The 23,252-nt window shown below is 46.9% G+C and overlaps 1 long non-coding RNA gene across 1 annotated transcript in view; it reads left to right on the top strand.

Moving 5' to 3' along the window:
* Positions 1–3,665: 3,665 nt before the first annotated feature.
* LOC142465276 (uncharacterized) overlaps positions 3,666–23,252 on the top strand; it is a 234,855-nt gene continuing 215,268 nt past the window's right edge. Inside the window, exon 1 of the long non-coding RNA XR_012787835.1 lies at positions 3,666–3,843. This is a non-coding gene — a long non-coding RNA (uncharacterized LOC142465276). The remainder of the gene's footprint in view (positions 3,844–23,252) is intronic.

The following is a 23,252-nucleotide window of genomic DNA, read 5'->3' as shown; positions in this document are numbered from 1 at the left end:
GTTTCTAGGGGAGTAGCCAAAAAGTTATGAGTCTTCCCCTCAGCCCTGGATAGGGTGAGGTTGTGCTTGCCCCCTGCTCCTCCTGGAGTAAGGAGGGTGAGAGTGTTCCTCCCTGAGCCCTGGCGAGGGTAAATGAGGTCTATGCTCCCTGTTCCTCAGGGAGTGGGGTGGGAGCTCTGAGTCTTCCCCATGCCGGGGTAAGCTTGCTCATTTTAGGCTGGCTAGCCTAAAGACCACCTGGAGCAGAGCACTAGTGAAGAATGTGCACCGTCTAGAAAGCCTGGGGCAAGTGGAGTGTGATATGCTGCTAGAAGAGATGCTGCAGAATGCCCTATAATAAAGTACCTTTCAAGATACCTCTGCCTCAGGTGTCAGTTCCTGGGCAGGAGGGAGGCAATTGTATAATGATGGGGGCTGACACCTACACTCCGTGGGATCCATCACTGCTGGAGGCGCTGACACCACCATGACGAACCCAAAGACCTACATGAGCCAGTCCTGTTCCTGTCTCCTTAACATCATGCAGACAACTCAGACCTCCTGCAAACCAACAGGTAGAGCATCATACAACTGTAGTAATGCGCCCACACCCATACACTAGTCCCTAAGTGAGGTTGGAGGGGTGGGGGGGGGTGGGGACACGTGTTACATAAAAAACATAAAATTAGCATATTTACATTACAAATGATTGAAGGGGATGGTTTAAACGCAAACTTCAAACTCCACCTGATTAACTAGATACAGTATTGCAGAGATTGGATTATTGATAAATCAAAATGTGTAAATCTTGAAATGGAAAGTCAATTGATCTGCCTGTATTATATCATATCAGCTGGTAGGTCCCACATTTGAACAGCTTAAAACCACATTTCAATTACCTAATAATCACTTTTTTTTTATAAGTCCAATGCTATGTAACTCGTTGCTTAAATCTGCAGACCAAGCAATATCCTATGTGTGTTTTTTTTTAAATAAATTAGTTCTGTACTATGAGAAAATACTTGTAACATTTTAAAAAACACCAACTCTGAATTACATTTTTAATGTATTATAATGTAACAAGCCTTTTTTGTTTCTATAGCAACCATTTACAAAGTCACACTTACTGCAGAATTCTCCTCTGCAGTCATTTAGTGAACCCCCAAGCCGAATCTTCACGATCGATCGCAGGAAAACAGATCGGCAACTTATCTAATTACTTATCATTGTGTGGATTGTATTGATGCACATATTACATTAATTTTTTTGAAACGGCAGCTTGGACTGCTGCTTTAAAATGAACCCACAATTGTTTATGACTAATCCATTGGAATCTAATATGAAAGCTTCATTGCAACTTGATTTCACACCTAAAGTGACTATTTCTATTCCTTTAGTGGAACTACAAACTAACCCGCGTTGGATACCCTTATTGAGTAAATGGCAAGTGGATTTTCCTGACCTGATCTGGAAATCCCAATTCCTGGCTTTCCAAGTGTTCAATCTCTTAATTTGACAGAGCTGCTGTTTAAATGAATGTAACCGTACATTTCTAGCGCCAAGACAGTTAAATAAATTCAACCACCACGTTTAGGTTAAATGTATGAAATGTTGTTCTGAAGATGGTAACATTGCCCATTGTACATGGTATGGTTGAAGGAAAGTGAAAACAATTCTGCGTGAATAAAACGTTACATCTTAAACTCCCTTCTAAGTACGAAGCAATACGTTTTGGCTATTTAGATGAGTAGAAGAGAACGGTTATTAAACTACCACAACAAGCAGGTACAGGGTGGTTGCTTTGCCAGCGCGCACGTCCATTCTGGTGCCTTGTGTACAGCAAGAGCAGAAGGCTCCAGACACTTGGACTTTCTGATGTCCTATGATGTCTACTCATACACTAGGATGACCACCGTGCTTAATTAAGATGACCACCTTACTTAATATTCTTGGATCCCATTAGGTTTAGGCACAAACCACACTGAGCTCTAAAGAAAATAATTCCTACAAAACCTTCCGCATGGACCGAGTGTTATTCATTAGATGGTAAAATACTCCTTAGCAGCGAGTCTCAATCATTAGAAGTATCACTGACGTAAGGCAGCCTTACATTTCTGGAGAGTGTCGGTTATTGGAAAAGCAGTACTACTCATTGGGAACGAATGAGACTCATTAGCAGTCACTTAATTGAAACACGTCTCAATCGTCAGAACAGTCTCTTATTTGGTGTAAGTATTACTATTTGAAGTGTCACTCATTAGCAGGCAGTAATTAATAGGATGTGAGTCTCAAACACTGCAGTATAGTTTCTTATTTGGGGTGAGTCTTGCTCATTAGGCGTGCCCCGCTCTGACTGGAACGCAGACTTAATCATTTCCATTGAGTCTCTCGTTGGAACGCAGTCCTACATATATTTAACATAATTGTCAGCATTAACTTCTGTTGATTTTCTTTTTACATTAAACAGTTACTTTTTCCTTCAGCCTGCCCCTAATAATTGTCTCATCTCACTACTTGGGGGCAGGGTTTCCAGGTGTCCAGTATTGAACCGGACTGTCTTGTATTTAGACATTGTCCAGTTAAAATGTTTGAGGTAATACTGGACATGTATGTGTTCGGCATTACCTATCTGGGCGTGGGAACTGACCGGCTTGGGTGGGGGGCTGTGGGATCTCCCTGAGCGGGGAGGGCTGTTGCTAGAGGACTGGGCAGTTTACTATATCCTGATTGCTGCTGGGTAAGGCCGCGCTTATAGTCCCGGCGACGTCGCATCAAACCAGATGTATTGAATCCGTCGCATGCGCTTATAGTAGGAGCGACGCGACGGCGTGACGGAGCGACGGCTTAGTCGCGATCGCTGGAATTCAATTCAATTTTATTTTTTCAGCGACCACAGCGTGACGTTAGCGTCGCTGTCGCAAGGACTATAAGCGCGGCTAATGCAGCCAATCAGGAGGAGGTGTCAGGAGCCTGGGGGTGGGACCAAAGAGAGGAGGAAACTGCATGGAGCGGTAAGAGGTGGGTGTGTGTGTCTCAAGCGCATCGCACCTTTCACCAGTGTCCAGTATTTTTGGAGAAGCCACCTGGCAACCCAACATGGGGCCACAAGGCACTCAGGATTTGAGGTTAGCATTATACTAAGCCCCTTTAGCTTAGAAAATACAAGTCTTTATATGTACAGTATAGACAGTTATCCTCCGACCACAAGAAGCCAAAACCTGCAGAATTATTGTGTAAAGCATAAGGCTGCGCTTATAGTGCGGGTTACGGCGACAGCGCGTCAAAACAAATGCATTGCAGCCATCGCGTGCGCTTATAGTAAGCGCGATGCGACGGCGGCACTATAAGCGCGGCCTAACAAGTTAAATCAGGTAAAGGGGGAGGGGCTTTTAGTAACAGAGCTGCAGGATCCTCTTACACAGGAGTTGGAAAAAAGAAAGCCTCAGAGCACATTGCTTTGCCGTTGAATACTAATAACAGTAACACAGTGAGGGGATGTGGGCCTAGCTTTCCCATAGACCTATGTGTTTCCTGCCCCCAGCTGCTCTGTGTGCTCCTCAGCAGGAACAATACACTGTCACAGCTCTTAGCCCAGCCCATCCCATACCTGCTCTTCCAATTGGACGGTGCCTGCTGTGTTCTTGATTGACAGCTGCTTTATCACATGTACAATCAGGACCCCCTTCCCAAAGCATCATGGGAAGTGTAGTTCAACCCCCTCGGTGTCGTGGCGTCAACAACTTGAGCTCAGGATGTGGGCCTATCCCAGTCAGTGGGAAGAGCAGCAGCTACATGTAAATATCCTGGCTACACATGCAGGGTGTCAGCAGGAGTTACACACAGGCCTCCAGCTGCACCTATTTGGTAGGCTCTGTTTGTCTGTTTTATGTCCTGTACCTACTGATAAACTGGTTATAGGGAATTATTATCCCTCCTATTGTGTGTGTGCAAATATTATTAATAATATGATCTTTGCATATAGCAAATTACATGTTATTCACAGCCTCCAACTGCACCTGTTTTTTTATGTCCTGTACCTATTACATTAATTTTTACCCATTTAGCAGGTACTGTACCTGTTGTGTCCTGTGCCTATTACATTCTTCTTTACCTATTTTACCTACTGTATTGATGCCGGTGGCTGACGCTGCAGCTAATTCAGGGCTGTTCTGCAGTGTGTGCGCTTGCTGCGCTGTGCGCGTGCGGCATTTATAGTTGGCTGAGGTTAGTCGGCCATTCTATAATAGGAGCGCGCGTGTGCACGGCAGTGAGCGTGGGACCAGCCGACGGGGGAAGAGGAAGAAAATAAGGAATTCACGCTGCTACTGCCACTGAAATGTGTGTGTGTGTGTGTGTGTGTGTGTGTGTGTGTGTGTGTGTGTGTGTGTCAATAAGTGCACAAATACATTTTTTTTATTTATTAAACATGTTTTTTTTTTCTTTTAAAAATCTTATTTAAGTAATTATTCACTCACAATCTACAGTATACACACACACACACACACACACACACACACACACACGCGCACACACACTACCTTCCCAGCATGTCGCTCCCGGCAGCACGGACTCTCTACATACAAAACGTGTGCAGCACATGCACACGCGTTCGCACAGGCGTGCGCACGGCCACACAGTATATTACGAGCCTAAAGCAGCTAGGAGATTGATGACTTACCTGTTAACGATCAACTGGTTATGGTGGATTTAATAACACTTCTATTGTGTGTATATAAGTATATACAAATCCATAAATATGTATATTTATTGGTTATATGATCTTTGCATGTAAGTAAATGGTTCATGTTATTGAGCTTCCTCCGGTGGGGTCACTTTCCTGCCAGCTCCTCTCTCCCACAGCGAGATACTGCAGCAAATAAAGTTACCTCTTCTGTTTGTGCCAAATGTTGGCGGGTCTGTAATCATGTCTGTCAGAGTCCGAGGACGTAAGTGATTTAATGAAGTTTGGTAGTGCCAATAAATTGCATTTTTATAGGAAAGTTTTCACTTGAAAAGATGAGACTCCACTGAAGTATAAGTAAAGTCAATGAGTGGGACTCATGTTTATTGTTATTATTATTAGTATTATTATTGTTATAGTGTGTGTGTGTGTGTGTGTGTATATATGTATGTGTGTGTGTGTGTGTGTGTGTGTATATGTATGTATGTGTGTGTGTGTATATATATATAAATATATATATACATATATACAGTGTTCGACAAACCTATACATTTGCACGCCCCGGGCGAGTGGATTTAACATCGTGGCGAGCTCCTATTGGCCCAAGCAACACACGTGTGGTACTAGGTGGCGAGTAGATTTTTTTTGTTCGGCGAGTAGATTTTTGGGGGATTTGTCGACAACTGTATGTATATATATATATATATATATAATCAAAAAATAAATAGATGATACCGTTCTGTGGCTAACGAAATGCTTTTATTTGTGCGACCTTTCAAGATAAACTGATCTCTTCTTCCAGCGATGTTACAATGAATGAAGCAAGCAAAGGGTATGCTTCAAAACAGTGTCTCTTGGAATGTTATCTGTGCTTGTCCTCCCCCGGTGGGGATGTGATTCATGGCTAGAGGTGTTAAATGGTTCCTGAAAGCAAGTGATGTAAGAGTGTGTGTGTGTGTGTATCTGTGTGAATATAAATGAATGGAGAGCCCACAGTGTATACAGTGCTTTACAAAAGGTGTGTGTGTGGAGTGGGAGTTAATATAAATGGTGTGGGTAGGTGTGGAAATGTGAGAGATTGTAGCATAACTAGAAGTGTGTGTAGATACTATGTGGTCCCTATTGGTGTATAGGGATGGAAAAACAAGGAGTATTGGTATGTGTAAGAGACAGCTGTGTGTACATACATATAGCACAGTATGTGCAGTCATGGCCTTTAGCGCTCATGGGAAGAGAGTTCACTTGTGTCAGTAATGACTCATATAATTTCGATCTCTGTTTAGGCCACCGTTAAGTATCCAGAACAGTTGCATAAATTTGTATTCATGCAACCGTCTACCTTTCGGTGTTTTAAGATTACCTTTGAGTATGGCAACCCTCAGATCGTTCATCTTATGGCCAGAGTCAGAGAAATGTTCTCCGACAGGACCGTCTCTTGTTCCGCGTGTGATGCTGTGGCGATGCAGGTTCATTCTCTTGTTAGCCCCTGCCCTGTCTCCCCTATGTAGTAGCAGCCCCCTGGGCATTTCATGCACATGATGAGGTACAAGACATTGCTGGAGGAACAGGTGAACCTTCCTCTGATTTTGTATTCCCGATTCCTGTGTGGTATTTGTATTGTGTCCGCTGTGTAGAGCATTGCGCAGGTTTTGCATCTTGCGTCCTGGCATGGTTTTGTCCCGCATTCAGTGGTACTGCTGAATACTTTACTCCTCACCAAAATATACTTGAGATTATGGGGTTGTCTGTATGATAATAAGGGTGCTTCAGGGAAGACCTGTTGCAGTCTTGTATCTTCCTGTAGGATGGGTTGTAGTTCCCTGGCGATCTTGCTTAGGGCTCCTAGGTGTGGGTTATATGTGACCACCAAAGGTACCCTGTCGCTTGTCTCCTTCTGTTTGTATTAAAGGAGATCACTTCTTGGTATTCTGGTCACAGACCCCCAAACAATTTAAATCTGCACACACAAACCCATGTAAACTCAACCCCAGACCCACCTCACTATATATATTTGTCTTAAGGAGTGCTACTGGGTATGTGACATTGTACAGTATAAACACAAGGAAGAGAAGCCCAATGCAACATGATCCTCCGCCGACTTAAATTTAACATGTCAAAAACAGAACTCCTTATATTTCATGCCAAACCTGGCCCTACTACCTCCTTCCCCATTACTGTTGGAAGTACTACTATACATGCAGTAGCCCAAGCACGCTGCCCTGGGGGTCACAGACTCCCCTCTCACATTCAAAAGGTAGCTAAACCTGTCGTTTTGTCCTCCGCAATATTACAAAGATACGCCCTTCCACTGTTGCTCGACAGCTAAAACTCTGACACAGACCCTCATTCTCTACCATCTCAAATACTGGAACCGTCTGCTGCCCGGTATTACTGCCTCTCACCTGTCACCCCTACAATCTATCCTAAACGCTGCTGCCAGAATCACTCTACTCTTTCCTAAATCTGTCTCAGCGTCTCCCCTGCTGAAATCCCTCTCCTGGCTTCCTATCAAATCCCGTATCTCACACTCAATTCTCCTCCTCACTTTTAAAGCATTACACTCTTCTGCCCCTCCTTACAGCTCAGCTCTAATTTCTCGCTATGCACCATCCTGACTCTTGCGATCCGCCCAATGATGTCTTCTATCTACCCCTTTTGTATCTAAAGCCCTCTCTCGCCTTAAACCTTTCTCACTGACTGCCCCTCACCTCTGGAATGCCCTTCCCCTCAATACCCGACTAGCACCCTCTCTATCCACCTTTAAGACCCACATTCTAACACATCTGCTTAAAGAAGCATGTGAGTAGCTCCGAGGCTGATACTATAGACCGCATACAAAAAGCTTGGCCCATTGCAGACGCACTTACCAGAACGCCCTTCTACTGTCTCTGTATGTTCTACCTACCAATTAGATTGTAAGCTCTCTCTCTCTCTCTCTCTCTCTCTCTCTCTCTCTCTCTCTCTCTCTCTCTCTCTCTCTCTCTCTCTCTCGTATCATCAAGAGGGTAATCTAAAGTTAATTTGCAGAATTTCAATAACCCTTGGCATTTGTAAATAATTTCTTTAGTAAATAAAGAGTTCAATTAAAAATAGATACATTTTATTGAAGAGTTTTAAATATATTCTTAGTAAAATATGTTACAAACTGACTTATAAATATAAATCTTAATTACAGATAGTCACAGAGCTTGACATCAGTTACAGATTAGTCAGGGTTTTTTTTTTTTTTTTAGGGCCTAAGTAGCTCATGGGAGAATGAAGTCTGGCTGGTGGGTATCCGTAACGTTTAGAGATGTTATGATCCTTCTGCCTCTGAACAAAGCACTGTAGCCTCCCATTGGAGGTATGTTGACAGGCTTACTCCCTCTCCAGTTGTGCTTTCCTTTTCATAGCCTCTCTCTCCTCTCTCTGTTCTTGTGGAATAGGTATGGAAACCTCAAGCTCTTGGACAGGCTGTTGACAGAAGGATGGAGTGAAGTTGTCCACTCTACTGGGTACATTGATAGGAAGCTGCAGGTTAGAAAGCTGGTGCTGCAGGTTAGAAAGCTGGTGCTTCTGGTTGAAAGGAGCTTGAATGGGGATAGTGGTTTGGCTGACCTTTTCAATGCATCTTACTGCAGCTTCCTGTTCTCTGGATATCACTGGGAAGTGCTTAGTTTTCCCCATGTTGTTTGATTTCACTGGTTTTAATGTCAGGTCTTGTGTACTCATGTATTTTAAATAGCCTAGGCCTGGCATTAATACCGACTCCTTTAATTCCAGAAATACTGTCCTGTTTTTTGGCCATGAACCTTTTAATCGCATCAGTAAGAGACCACTGAACATGAGAAGCAGAAGTCTGGCTTTGGCGTCCTTGCATTGGTCCAAGCTTATTTCCGAGTGTAATGGATCCTGCGGGTGCCCCTGGACCTGTGGGACCTGCTTTTTTACCCAATGGGTGAAATACTTGAACAGAGTTAATCATTTGGAGGCTGAGGTTGCTGTGATGGGCTTTCACCTTTCCTTGTTCAGAAGGTTCCAATGACTTCTTGCCCTTCCCAAGGACTTCTGAATTCACTCCAGGCTGATTAGCACTTTTTCTTTTGAGAGCTTTGGGGTTATTATCAGTACCACAAGCTAGTGCTTGCTCAAAACTGAAAACGCTGGTCTGGTTCTTTGTTTTCTTCACTAGCTGCTTGATATTGCTGTTCTGTTTACGTTTTATCCCCATCTCTTGAGGTGTCTTTCGCTCAGGACTATGAGTAACTGCAGGAGACTTTGCATCTTTACATTTGATCCCCATCTCCTGAGGTGTCTTCCGCTCAGGACTATGAGTAACTGCAGGAGTTTTTGCATATTTACGTTTGATCCCCATCTCCTGAGGTGTCTTCCGCTCAGGACTATGAGTAACTGCAGGAGTCTTTGCATCTTTACGTTTGATCCCTATCTCCTGAGTTTTCTTCAGTTTAGGATTAATATGAGTAACAGCAGGTGTCTTTGCATCCATTGTACCTTCGCGGCTTTGCTGCATCTTTTCAGATACCTTATTGGAAATGTGGGCACCTGAGAGACAAACACGTTTCATCTTTTTTAACAGAACAGAGTCGTCACCAGATTGTGGGCCATGGGGTGACTTCCCTGGTATAGGAGCAGAAGAATGATTTACTGGCTTTGACATTGGTTTTACCTTCTTTTGCAGTGCAGTTTGAGGGACTTGATCCTTTGCAGCTGAATAAAGGATCTTTTCCTTCTTTGTTTCCACTGTGGAGCACTTTGGTACCCCCTCAGACTTTGACGGACACTCAGTCTTCACTGAACTCAGCACGTTATTACGAACCTTCTGAGCAATATGTGAGGGGGCCTTCACCTCTGAAGATCTCTTCTCCATATCTTTTAACCCACCCCTTTTCCACACTGGCACACATAACTCTTTGTTGCTTTGCACATCAATATGTAACTTTGAGAGGTGGCTCAGCTTCCGAGCTGGTTGAGTTGGATACATTAGAAGCGGTTCACTTTTTTCATTAGCAGCAAGCTGAACTGCTCCTTGTATAATTAAACTGGCCTGGGAAATATGTTGGGCTCCAAGCGAGGTCTGACACACTGTAACAAAATCAAAAAGGAGAAATAATCAATTATCATAAATACCAACACATTGTACATAATAACACAAAGGAAGAAAAGCAAACACATGCTTAATCCCTTCAGTATTGGCGAGGACTACATACTGTAGAGTTCCATATATTTGTAACACTACAGTGGCGAATGACCGTAATTAAAGATCTTTATAACAGGTAATGGTATCGGTCAAGGAGAAGATTTTGAACAATGATTAGTAAAGATTCTCCATATCTCACCTTGTAAGGTCTGCAACACAATGCAGTGGGGAAAGGGAATTAAGCTAATTACACATGGAAATCAGTGCAAAGAACTACTGTACACAATGCAAAATTATGAGAGATATCCATGTTTTATCACAATAATGATGGTGGAGTGATGAAGACGAAGAGAAGTAGGTTTTATTGGTGGGGATATCATTAGTGATAAAGAGGGCAGATTATGATAAAAGGCCAACAAGAGTTTCACAAGTCCCTGTGTGTTATTTGTCAATGGGAAAACCAATACACTACAGTAGATACTCAGTTTTGCATATTATCAATTTATGAACAAAGCGGCATTCAACTTAAGGAACATCCACAAACGTTTAGCTGCAATAGCAACAACTGGGGGAAATGCTATGATTTGGGCATCTAGATCTCTCCTTTTTTGCCCCTTGTGCTCCCCCAACTGAACCTGGTTTGCCTTACCCACCTGACACTCCTCCTACTTTTACATTTTCGGCTATCCTGGTTGCTTGGGGATCAGGGGCTGCCGAATAATGAGCCAGTGGATAGGACGGTCTTGGGCTTTTCCCCCTGGGGGAGGTTATTGGCAGCCCAGTGGGTGTCTGTAAGAAGGAGCCAATCTGTGCTGTGTTGCCACCAGTTGGAGCATATTGGCCAGGAACTGGGTGGTATGTCCTATCCTGAACGTGCATTCCACTAAGGGGTATGAATGGTGGCTGCTGAAGTTGTGCATACTGGGTGGCCATTATACAAGGCCCTATTGTAGCACGTCTTTCCAAATGTGTGTTGGGACGGAAAGTAACAGGCTGCGTTGTGGCTTCTCCCCTAACCTGTCCTGCAAATCCTGTGTGTCCTCCTGTAGCAGTGTGGTAGAATCCTCCGTTCATGTCCGATACACGAGGTTAAGCGCGTGTTGCCTGTGGGATCTGCTGTAGATACATTGGTGTTCCTGCAGACCCTTGTTGCAAAATCATGCCTTGGGCCCCATGTCTGTAGACTTCTGTATTCCTCCCTACTGGGTGGAAGCTGTTGCTCCATGAAGGGTAAGCAGTGGTGACTGCAGGAGCACTGCAGGTCGGTGGAGGGTTCACAGCAGAGGAATTTAAAAACTGATCTGTAAGGAAGAAAGGTAAAAGTGAAGGGCCTGAAAAGCACATTCAAGGCACATTTCTTTAACACACGGGGACTCAACTCCAGTCATCAAGCCCCCCCCCCCACCCCAACAGGTTAACTTTTCAGGATATTCCAGCATTAGCACAGGTGGCACAATCACTCAATCAGCCTCTGATTGAGTCACCTGTGCTGAAGCAGGGACTGATTGAGCGAGCTGTGCTGAAGCAGGGACGGATTGAGCCACCTCCGCTGAAGCTGGGATATCCTGAAAGCCTGACTTTGGTGGGTTAGGACTGCTTTAACAGACCTGCTAAAAGATATTCTTGATATCAAATACATATGAAATACATAGAGATGCTCACTTGGCTTGGTATTTTTATTTTGCCTTTAAAATATTTGGGGTTTTGGTTCTGGTTTTGAATAAAGTTTTTGGTGGTCTTTGTTTTGTTATGAATAGCAAGCACTAACACGGATAATGGCTTGCTGGGAAAACACATTTATTTGATTATCAATGTTACAGACCACTACTCTGATCAATAGTGGTCAGAAGTTTCAATATTTAAATACATTTTTAAGCAAGCTCCATGATTGCCTTCTATTCATAGCATTGCTATGTATTGAAACACCAGAGCACCCGTACATTTTAGCTCAATATATGGGGTTTAATCTATATATATATGATGTGTTGGGATGTAACACAGACAGAAAACTATTTCTAGGTAGTTTTCAACACAAAGTGGCAACTGGCATATAAAACTTGTGCAGTCCATCACCTGCTTTCATGTCCACCTATGAACACAATGACAAATATAGATGTACCATAGCTTTCGGAACTGGATCTTTAAAAATAAAAATAAAAACATAAAAATTGCCTGTTCCTACTGTGGTATTTTGTGGTAATATTATGGTGTGGTATTCTGAGACGTCTGGTATATTGAGGTATCTGGAGGAGCACTCAGGTCAGCTATATCTGTAAATCAAGTGGCAGATTCTGCCCTCGTTTTTTTGGCTTTGTCTTTTTTGGGGCCTTTGTATTACTGTAGAGTAGTGGTTTCCAACCTTTTTTTGGTTAAGGAACCATATGTGAAATTCTGAGGGACCCCAACCCTCTCTAACAACGAGTCTAAGATGAGATGCATTGTAATATACCCCAACCCTATCTAATAGTGCGTCTGAGATCAGATGAAGTGTGAGGAACCCCAATCCTCTCTAATAGCGCTTCTGAGATCAGATGCATTGTAAGGAACCCCAACCCTCTCTAATAGCGAGTCTGAGATCAGATGCATTGTAAAGAACCCCAACCCTCTCCAATAGCGCATCTGAGATAAGATGCATTGTACTGTAAATTCTTCTGTATTAAGTACAATTTTAAAATGACCTGAAAATTACAGCGAACCCTTTAGGGATGCCCGGGGAATCCTAGGGTTCCTAGGATCCGTGGTTGAAAAACACTGCTGTAGACAATAATTTAAGGATATGGCTGAAAGTAGTCGAACATTACACCCCACGGTGTAGAATTGGTCCAATAGTTATTGACCTAAACTTAGGGCAAGGAAAAAGCATGCCTTATACATAACTAATCCTACTGTACTGTATACACTAAGGTTCCTGTGTCTTTTTTTACTATCCCATAGATCCTATAGACGTTTGCCGCTTTGACATTTATGTATACAGTACATGTGTTCTTTTCTATACATTACTGTTCAAATCATTTAAGATTTTGAATTACAAGCCAGATATAAAAGTAAATACAATAAAACAAATATGTGTGTATGTATCTATAATAAATCAGTTTTGACATTTATAAAAAAAAATATTATCCAATAAAGGCCAGGTACCTAACCCCCCTGGGTGTTGTCTACCTCCGTCCCTCCCCACCGCCCCCCCACCCCATCCGTCTTCTTTCTCCCATCCATTGATAGGAGTCATGTTATCTTTTCTGTACCCCATAAAACATTGTGAAAGTAAACAGTTCAGAAATATAGATATTATCCATTTCTTTTTGGGTATGTAAAGGTCACATTGCTTCCTACCTGCCATGATACAGAGTTAAGGTGGAGATAATTAGTCTCTCCGTACAGCGCCACACTTTTCCTGTCTCTGAGATGTCCACAAAACTAACGGTTTCCTTCGGGAACTAATTCAAGTCACGCACAAACAAGTTTACATTTGTGTATTTATCTCAGTCTCTAAGGCGATTCCATGATGTCATTACAGAACACTGCTGCTGGCATCTCCTAGGAGGCTCAATGATACTGTCTCGTGATGTCATAATAGAGAAATCAGCTACTGTTGACATTTAATTTCAAGTGGTTGAGAAGTGGTTAACTTGAGTAGCAGTCATAAAAATCACAGCTACTGTGATACATTGTATTACATACATTGGGTGACACAAGTACACATATGGACAGTGCCACTGACAGCAGTGGGATCAACATACTGTATCACTGGGTTCAAATGCATTGACTTCATGGCAAGATAAAGTATCACAGATTATAATGAGATGTATCACAGTCTGCGTCTCTGCCCCAGCATGCACCTTGGGGAGAGTCAGTAGGAGGAGTTGGGGAGGAGTTACATGGCACACAGATTATAATGAGATGTATTACAGTCTGTGTCTCTGCCCCAGCTTGCACCTTGGGGAGAGTCAGTAGGAGGAGTTGGGGGGAGTTACATGGTGCACAGATTATAATCAGATGTATCACATTCTGCGTCTCTGCCCCAATTTGCACCTTAGGGAGAGTGAGTAGGATGAGTTGGGGGCAGTTACATGGTGCACAGATTAAAATGAGATGAATCACAAGTTGCATTTCTCTGATACTTTTTTTTTAACCTTTTATTTGCCCAAAACAATCCTCCATATCTGAAGTGCCATAAGTCGAACATACCGCGTCAGAAGTAAGAAACTGTTCTTACAGTATATATGCTGCGGCTCTGCTCCAAAAAATAGAGCCATGCTTCTAAACACAACTACTCTATGTTGCTGCATAGACCTTTTATGTCTAATTCCAGCACTGGGGAAGTGTTCAACTCCATTCAAGGGCAGTCTAAACTAAACTACTACTTTGGTACAGCACTGCACTTTGCTTTAATGCTTCAGACATACACATTATGGGTATTGAATGGGTCCCCCTGCTTATTTGTGGGGAGATAGAGATGAGTCTTTTACAATGAGAGTGCTACTGGATCTATGTTCTATATACAGTGACACCTTGCGGTCTTAATTACAATTTATTTTGGGATGTTTTTTGTCAGTACACTAAAACCTCCTCTTGGATAGACACAGGGGGATATTCTAGTAGCTGGGAGATGTGCAAAAGCGTGCAGAAAGAGCCTTATCCGATTGGATTTCTAGAACAGCGGTGCGCAAACTGGGGGGCGCGACCCCCATGGGTGGCGCGAGACTGCCGGCTGGGGGGCGTGGGGTTTACAGAGGCCCCGCGCGCTTCCCGAAGGCACTTAAATTAAGTGCCGGGGGAGCTGCAGGGCCTCTGTAAACCTTCACTTACCTAGGCTCCGGCGGCTTCCTTCCTGCGTCGCCATGGCAACGCGGCATCAAAATGACGCTGTGAGGTCATGTGACGTCACGTTACTAAGGCAACGTGACGTCATGACGCCGGAGCGCAGGTGAGTGGCGGTTAGGGGGGGCGCGGGAGTGAGGGGACCGCCGGTAGGGTGGCGCAGGGAAAAAAGTTTGCGCCCCCCTGTTCTAGATTTTGCTCTTCAGTAAATCCTTCTCGCATGTTCACCCCCTCATCCTCTCACTCCCCCTTCTCATCCTCTCACTCCCCTTTCTCATCCTCTCACTCCCCCCTCCTCATCCTTGCACTCCCCTCTCCTCATCCTCTCACTCCACATACTCATCCTCTAACTCCTCCATCTTATCCTCTCACTCCCCTCTCCTGATCCTCGCACTCCCCCTCCTCATCCTCACACTCCCCCCTCCTCCTCCTCTCACTCCCTATTCTGGAAGCCAGGATATCACGTGGTTATGACTTAGCTCAGATAGTGCCAACTCGCCCTCTTTCCTAAGCACGACAAGATCTGTTTCTTTTCTTAGTTTTATTGAGGGAAAACAGGATAAGGTACAGTCTCTTGTGTAGAGGTGTAGGTGTCTCTGTGTGTGCTCAGTATTCAAGGGAGGTGAAAAGATACTTCTTCATCACCATTACAGGGATTACAGCAGGGTACTCACAAGTTCAGGGAAAATGGTGGAAAGAAGGTAGTGATACATACTGGGTGATAAAATGGTCTGGGGACAAACCATCTGTGGGCAGAACAGAGGGGGAGAAGCAGACCAGCCCATTTGAGAGGAAAGCTGGGGCTGCCATGACGACTCACAGGAGTGTCTGGGGAAGCTGCAACATGTAACAGAAATGTTGCATCTTAATGCAGCATACTGCTGGAAGAGGGGAACTGGCACTGTGTTTGTGAGCAGAATCTAACACATGCAGCTGGCTCTGAGCAGGCTGACAAACAGGGCTGCAAAGACAGGGGGGGGTTGAAACAGAAGTGTAGACAGGGGTGTTCCTGTTCCATGACACTCCCCGTCTGGTATCTGTAGATACCACTATATGGCAGGCTATGTGGAACATATGTGCAATGCATACAACATAACAACATAATAATGTAAAGTCCATGTCCACATAAAGAGGTGATACCGGCCGGCACCACTGGTGTTGAGATCCCTTGGCAAAGTCTTTTAGCGAGGGATGTTGGGTGGATGAACCGCTCCAGGTTTGCTGGTTGCACCACAAAGTCTTTTTGTAAAAGTCTCTGGCACTGTTTCCCTTTAGTCTTGTAAGAGAACAGTCCTTTTGTCTCTGTAGTTTCACCCACAGAGTGTATCCCCTTGTAGGTATACCAGCCGTGGCAGCCTGTCGCTCTATCACCTGGCGTTTGGCAGAAGGAGAGGGCTTTTGGCTCCTTTTGGGAGCGGGACAACACTCCTGGAAGACTGGCTGTCAAGTCCAGCCCAATGAAGAGGGCGTCGTTTAGGGGGACTCCCTGGAGCTGAGCGCTGGGGCTGAACACTACCCGGATTTGATCAGGTTCCTGAGGGTGGTAGGCCCTTGATGATTGGAGGTACCGGCCTTCTTCACCTTTCTCCATTAGAGGTGCTGGCTTTGCGTGGACGGTAAAGACTATCTTCTGGATGAAGGCCACAAGGTTGTTTTTGGTCTCTAGTTCCCCTTTTAAGTCGCGGAGGTGCGAAGTGAACCTAGAGATGGCATGTTCGCCATTGTTTGGGAAGCGTCCTTTTGGTAGCGGAGTCACCCAATTGCCTAGTCCGTCTTTAGAGAGCTCCTTGATAGTTAACCTTGGGAATCCTCTATCTTCCCTCGATGGTGTTTGTTTGTCGTCCCTTGTTGTTTGGAACGCTGTGCACCGTAGGTCATCGGTACATTTCTCTTGCACGAGAACATGTCCACGTAGTTTGGTGAAATGCTTTTGTGTCTCTCTGTTGACTACCATTGGGAGGTTATTGTCTCCCTGGACGTGACGAAGAACAGTATCTTTTGCCCTAGTGAATCCCTTTATGAAATGTCTCTGTGGCTGTCTCTTTTTAGACGTGTGAGAGGACAGTCCTTTTGAGACTGTGGCTTCACCTGTAGAGCGCAATCTTTTGTGGCTACGCCAGCCGTGGCAGCTGGCTGCTTTGTCGCTTGACACTCTGTGGAGAGGAACAACTGTACGCCTTAGTCGTGCCATTGCTCGCGAGAGGACTGTTTGATTGTTTATTGCCATTTGGGCGATCCCTTTGTCGGTTACCTTTGGGAGGTCACTTCCTCCCCTTGGTGGAGTCGACTCATCGTCCTTAGCTGTCTGGACTGCTGAGCATCCTAAGCCATTGTCGCATCCGATCGAAGTGAGGATGTCTTTGTTGGCCTCAGGGGTATGACCTTGTCTTTTCTCTTCACTTGGCCCTTCGGTCACTTGGAGATGGCCAAGACATGGTTCAGAGAGAGATGTGTGTCCACATTCTGTCACCACCGTCCTACGGGCATCAACGTAGTCTTGCCCGTGCTCTTTGTTGGTGCACGCGTTACCCACTATCACCCATCCTAGGTCAAGTCTTTGGGCGTATGGTGCGTTGTGGGGTCCGTTATGCTGTTTACGGACTTTATGTACCCTCAAGATGTCCCTACCGAGCAGCAGCAGGATCTTGGCGCCTTGTTCCACCGGCCGGATGTAGTTGACTATTCCTTTGAGGTGGGGGTAATGGAGTGCCACGTCTGGTGTGGGTATCTCGTCCCTGTTTGTGGCCATGTGGTTGCACTCGATGAGTGTGGGAAGGGGCATGTTCACTTTGCCGTCTATTGAGCATATGGTGTAGCCATTCACTCTTCTCCCTGTGGTCTCCATTTGCCCTGCGCACGTTCTGAGAGTGTAAGGAGAAGCACCATCTTGTATGTTAAACATGTCGAAGAACTCTGACCTGACCAGTGATCGGTTGCTTTGGTCGTCGAGGATTGCGTACATCCGAATAGCCTTCTCAGGTTGTCCCTGGGGGTGCACTGCGACAAGGCATATTTTGGAGCAGGACATTTTGTCACTTTCTTTTCCGCAAACCTCAGTGCGCTGAGATGTGACGGATGTTGACTCTCCTTCTTCTTCCTCCCCGCCATGCTCCGCTACGGAGGATGGGTTCTTGAGTTGGTGGAGTGTCATCGCCTCTGGGTGTAACGCTGTCACGTGCTTGTCACTTTCGCACACTGTGCATTTGCTCTCTTCCTTACAGTCCCTGGCTAGGTGAGTCGTGGAACCGCAGCACTTGAAGCAAACCCCGAATTCTCCAAGTAACCTCTTGCGTTCCTCTAGGGACTTCATCCTGAACCCAAAGCACTTGTTGAGTGGGTGTGGCTTCTTGTGTATGGGACATTCCCTGTTTGGGTCCCTTGGTTCCTTGTCTCCGGCGACCGACTGATTGGGAGTAGTTTGGGTCGTGGGAAGCACGTCCGTCCTGCGGGCCGAGATGGGTGTTTGGGGGTTACCATATCTCGTCGCAGGTCTCTCGTTCTTCAGGCTGCTTGCACTGTATGTGGTTTGCGCACCTAAGATGAAACTGGGATCGTTCCTTGTCCTTGCCGCTTCGCGGATGAAGCTCACGAAGAATGAGAATGGGGGGAAGGCGACTTGCTTCTCCCTTTTGTATTTGGAGCCTTGTGAGATCCATTTTTCTTGGAGGTTGTAGGGTAGCTTCTCCAGGATGGGTCTCACTCCACGAGCTGAGTCTAGGGCGTTGAGACCTATTAAGGAATGGTCCTTCCTCACGAACTCCATTTCTTGCAGCAGGTCCCCGAGCTCTCGTAACTTCGAGTAGTCTTTAGTTGTGATCTTTGGGAAGCTCTCGATTCTTTTGAAGAGTGAATCCTCGACTGCTTCGGGGCTGCCATAGGACTCTTCTAGCCTTTACCACACTAGGTCAAGACCTACTTGGGGTTGGTGCGCGTTTGCCGCCCGAAGTCTCTGCGCTTGCTCCCTGGATACGTTCCCAGGAACTTGACTAACAGGTTGAGCTCTTCCCTTGCTGAGAAGTCCAAGCTGTCGATTGCGTCTTTGAACGTGAACTTCCACGTCCGGTAGTTCTCAGGGCGGTCGTCGAAGCTGATGAGTCCTGCGTGCACCAAGTCGCGCCGGATCATGTACTTGGCTATGTCTGTCAGACCTGAGACATCGGCGCGTTTGTCCCGTTCTGAGGTAGTTGCTGGGAGGGTCCGTGCGGTCGCCTCTTCCTTGGCGTGGACGCGTGATGACTGCTGGCCAGTGTGAGGGGCTGTTTTCTCCCGCGTGGGTGTACCTGGATTGCGAGCCTGTGGTGGTGCATCCGTGTGCGCGCTGGCGTGTGGATCACTATTGCGGCTGTGGCTATCCCAGGCAGCATGTACCATTGCAGGAACAACATCTTCTCCTCGTGGGCCTAGCAAGTCTTCGTTGTCTGTGGAGTCTCTCCCTCCGTGTTGAGATGGTGCGCTGGTGTTCACACTGAAGAAGCTCCTTACATAGTCTTCAGTGCGTCGGGCTGGATCCTCTGAGGCAATCCGTCTGTACGGTTGCTCCCCACCGTCCTGTCGCGCGGCTGCTTCTAGGACTTCGGCTTGGGCTATAGCGGCGGCGGCTTCTCTTTCTTGATTTAGTGCCTCCAGTTCCGCATCAAATTCGGCCTTCCTACGCGCAGTGGTTGTGGCAGTAGCGGCGGCGTTAGCGGCGGCATTAGCGGCAGCATTAGCAGCGGCTGTCTGTTCTTCCTCTTCTATGCGCGCTCTTCCTGCTCTTATGGCTGCTTCTCTGCGACTATATTCGGCCCTGGCACGTGCGGCCTCTGCGGTGGCTCGCGCCTTGGTAGCATTTGCGCTTGCGCTGGACGCGTTGGATTGTGCTGATCTTGCTGACCTGTATGAGTGTCTGGATGTGCTTGAGCGCTGCGACGCGGTCTCCAGGAGGAGCTCTTTTCTCACGCTTTGAGCGTCTGTGATGGCGGCCCGCACGCGGCTGTCACGTGCAAGATCAATGTTATTTTGTAAGTCTCTTTCTTGCAGGCTTTCGCCGGTGTTGGTTCTGGTCAAGTAGGTGATGTATGTTTCTGACAGCCCTTGGTAGCACGAGTGATTAGACTTTATTTGAATAATTGCCTGCGCGAGCTGTTGTGCATTATCGCCAATACTGACAACATTGCGTAACTCCAATGCGGTTGTTTCCCAGGCCAACTCTAATTTAGCGCGGTGCGCTCCAATGTCAGTCTCATATTTTTCGCGGGCCTTTTGTGTCAGTGTGACTGTCCGTTTGGGCCTTGCGCCTGCCTGCGCCTGTTGCAGATGCGCAGCGGTCTCTGTGTCTGAGAGATCGCTTTCCTGCGTGATGTCTGGTGAGGCTCTGAGTTCTGCCATGCTGTAGGTGTGTGTAGGCCTTTTGCCAGTGCGTGTGGCGTGCGGTCTTTTACCTTGTCAGCGATGGGCGTCTGTCTCAGATGATGCCGAGCGGTGTCCTGCAGCGTGCAGCGTTGGGGTAGCTGTATTTACAGGTGTCCGTTGGCTCTGACCCGTGTCCTGGTGGGTGTCCGGTGGCGTGGCCCTTGATGGCGCTGGCCGTGGGAATGTGCGTAGGGGTAGGTCAGAAGGTGGCTCCTCACTGTGGGGCTGAGCAGCGGGTGGACTCGGACAGAGAAAAAGGCAGTTAGGTATTGTGAGAGAAGCACTGTTTGTTGCAAGGCTGCTTTGCAGTTTGAGCTACTGGTTGTCTGTGAAAGCTGCAGGCTATGTGCAGTTGCAGAGGCTGCTCTGTATAGCTGTGTATGCTGCTTGCATGTACTGCTGTAGAGGCTGCTCTATATAGTCATGGAGTCTGGAGTAGCCGCTCCTGTAAGTGTCTGTAAGGCACAGATATCTTTTCACTATTCTGGAAGCCAGAGGATCACGTGGTTATGACTTAGCTCAGATAGTGCCAACTCGCCCTCTTTCCTAAGCACGACAAGATCTGTCTCTTTTCTTAGTTTTATTGAGGGAAAACAGGATAAGGTACAGTCTCTTGTGTAGAGGTGTAGGTGTCTCTGTGTGTGCTCAGTATTCAAGGGAGGTGAAAAGATACTTCTTTATCACCATTACAGGGATTTATTTATTTATAAAATATTTTACCAGGAAGTAATACATTGAGAGTTACCTCTCGTTTTCAAGTATGTCCTGGGCACAGAGTAAAACAAAATAATACATGGTTACAAATACAGTTACATAAATGAACAAGGTATACATTATATACAAGACATTGCATGCACAGTTAAAGAAAATATATATTATGAGCGTATGAAACAGTTACAGACCAGATTAAAGTGTGAGACAGCCTTAGATTTGAAAGAACTTAAGCTGGTGGTGGATATGAGAGTCTCTGGTAGGTTGTTCCAGTTTTGGGGTGCACGGAAGGAGAAGGAGGAACGTCCGGATACTTTGTTGAGTCTTGGGACCATGAATAGTCTTTTGGATTCTGATCTCAGGTGATAGGTACTGCATGTGGTAGGGGTGAGGAGCTTGTTCAGGTAGCTGGGTAGCTTGCCCAGAAAGTATTTGAGGGTGAGACAGGAAAGGTGAACTTTCAGGATTACAGCAGGGTACTCACAAGTCCAGGGAAAATGGTGGAAAGAAGGTAGTGAAACATACTGGGTGATAAAATGGTCTGGGGACAAACCATCTGTGGGCAGAACAGAGGGGGAGAAGCAGACCAGCCCATTTGAGAGGAAAGCTGGGGCTGCCATGACGACTCACAGGAGTGTCTGGGGAGGCTGCAACATGTAACAGAAATGTTGCATCTTAATGCAGCATACTGCTGGAAGAGGGGAACTGGCACTGTGTTTGTGAGCAGAATCTAACACATGCAGCTGGCTCTGAGCAGGCTGACAAACAGGGCTGCAAAGACAGGGGGGGTGAAACAGAAGTGTAGACAGGGGTGTTCCTGTTCCATGACACTCCCCCATCCTCATCCTCCTCTCACACCCCCCCTCCTCATTCTCTCACCCACCCATCCTCTCTCACTGTCCTCATCCTCTCACTCCCTCCTCATCCTCACACCCCCCCTCCTCATCTTCTCACCCTCTCATCTTCTCACCCTCTCATCTTCTCACCCCTCCTCATCCTCTCACTCCCCCTCCTCATCCTCTCACTCCCTCCTCATCTACTCACTCCCCCCTCATCCTCTCACTCTCCCCTTCCTCCTCTTCTCATCCTCTCACTCCCCCTTCTCATCCTCTCACTCCCCCCTGATCCTCTCACTCCCCCCTCCTCATCCTCTCACTCCCCCCTCCTCATCCTCTCACTCCCCATCCTCATCCTCTCACTCCCCCATCTCATTCTCGCACTTCCCCTCCTCATCATCGCACTCCCCCCTCCTCATCCTCTCACTCTCGCCTCCTCATCCTCTAACTCCCCATCCTCATCCTCTCACTCCCTCTTCCTCTCACTCACCCCTCCTCATCCTCTCACGCCTCCCCTCCTCATCCTCTCCTCGTCCTCTCACTTCTTTCTCCTCATCCTCTCACGCCTCCCCTCCTCATCCTCTCCTCATCCTCTCACTTCTCCCTCCTCATCCTCTCCCTCCTCCCTCCTCATCCTCTCACTCCTCCTCCTCATCCTCTCACTCCCCCTCCTCATCCTCTCACTCCTACCTCCTCATCCTCTTACTCCTCCCTCCTCATCCTCTCACTCCTACCTCCTCATCCTCTTACTCCTACCTCCTCATCCTCTTACTCCCCCATCATCCTCTCACTCCCCATCCTTATCATCTCACTCCTACCTCCTCATCCTCTTACTCCTCCCTCCTCCTCATCTCACTCCTCCCTCCTCATCTTCTCACTCCTACCTCCTCATCCTCTCACTCCCAGTCCTCATCCTCTCACTCCCCCTCCTCATCCTACCTATTCCCCCTAATTCTCTAACACCCCTCATCCTCTAACTCAGGGGGGCGCAAACTTTTTTCCCTGCGCCCCCCTGCCGGCTGTCCCCTCACTCCCGCGCCCCCCCCAACCCCAACTTACCCGCGCTCCGGCGTAATGACGTCACGTTGCCATAGCAACATGACGTCACATGACCTCGCAGCGTCATTTTGACGCCGCGTTGCCATGGCGACGCAGGGAGGAAGCCGCCGGAGCCACGGTAAGTTAGGTTTACAGAGGCCCTGCAGCTCCCCCGGCACTTAATTTAAGTGCCTTCGGGAAGCGCGCGGGGCCTCTGTAAACCCCGCGCCCCCCGTCGGCAGTGTTGCGCCCCCCCTGGGGGTCGCGCCCCACAGTTTGCGCACCGCTGCTCTAACTCACGCTTCCTCCTCTAACTCACCCCTCCTCATCCTCTCGCTTCTCCCCCTGCTCTCACTGCCCCCTACTCATCCTCTCTCCCCCTTCTCCTCTCACTCCCCCTTCCTCATCCTTTCACCCCCCTTCTCATCCTCTCACTCCCCTCCTCATCCTCTCACTCCCCCTTCATCCTCTAACTCACCCTTCATCCTCTAACTCACCCCTCCTCATCCTATCACTTCTCCCCCTCCTCATCCTCTCACTCCCCCCTCCTCATCTTCTTGCTCCCCCTCCTCATCCTCTCACTCCCCCCTCCTCATCTTCTTGCTCCCCCTCCTCATCCTCTCACTCCCCCCTCCTCCTCCTCTCTCTCCCGTCCTCC

This window comes from Ascaphus truei, chromosome 13, assembly GCF_040206685.1.
Source record: "Ascaphus truei isolate aAscTru1 chromosome 13, aAscTru1.hap1, whole genome shotgun sequence".
In the NCBI taxonomy this organism is placed as follows: domain Eukaryota; kingdom Metazoa; phylum Chordata; class Amphibia; order Anura; family Ascaphidae; genus Ascaphus; species Ascaphus truei.
This window is presented reverse-complemented; position numbering and strand designations above follow the sequence as displayed.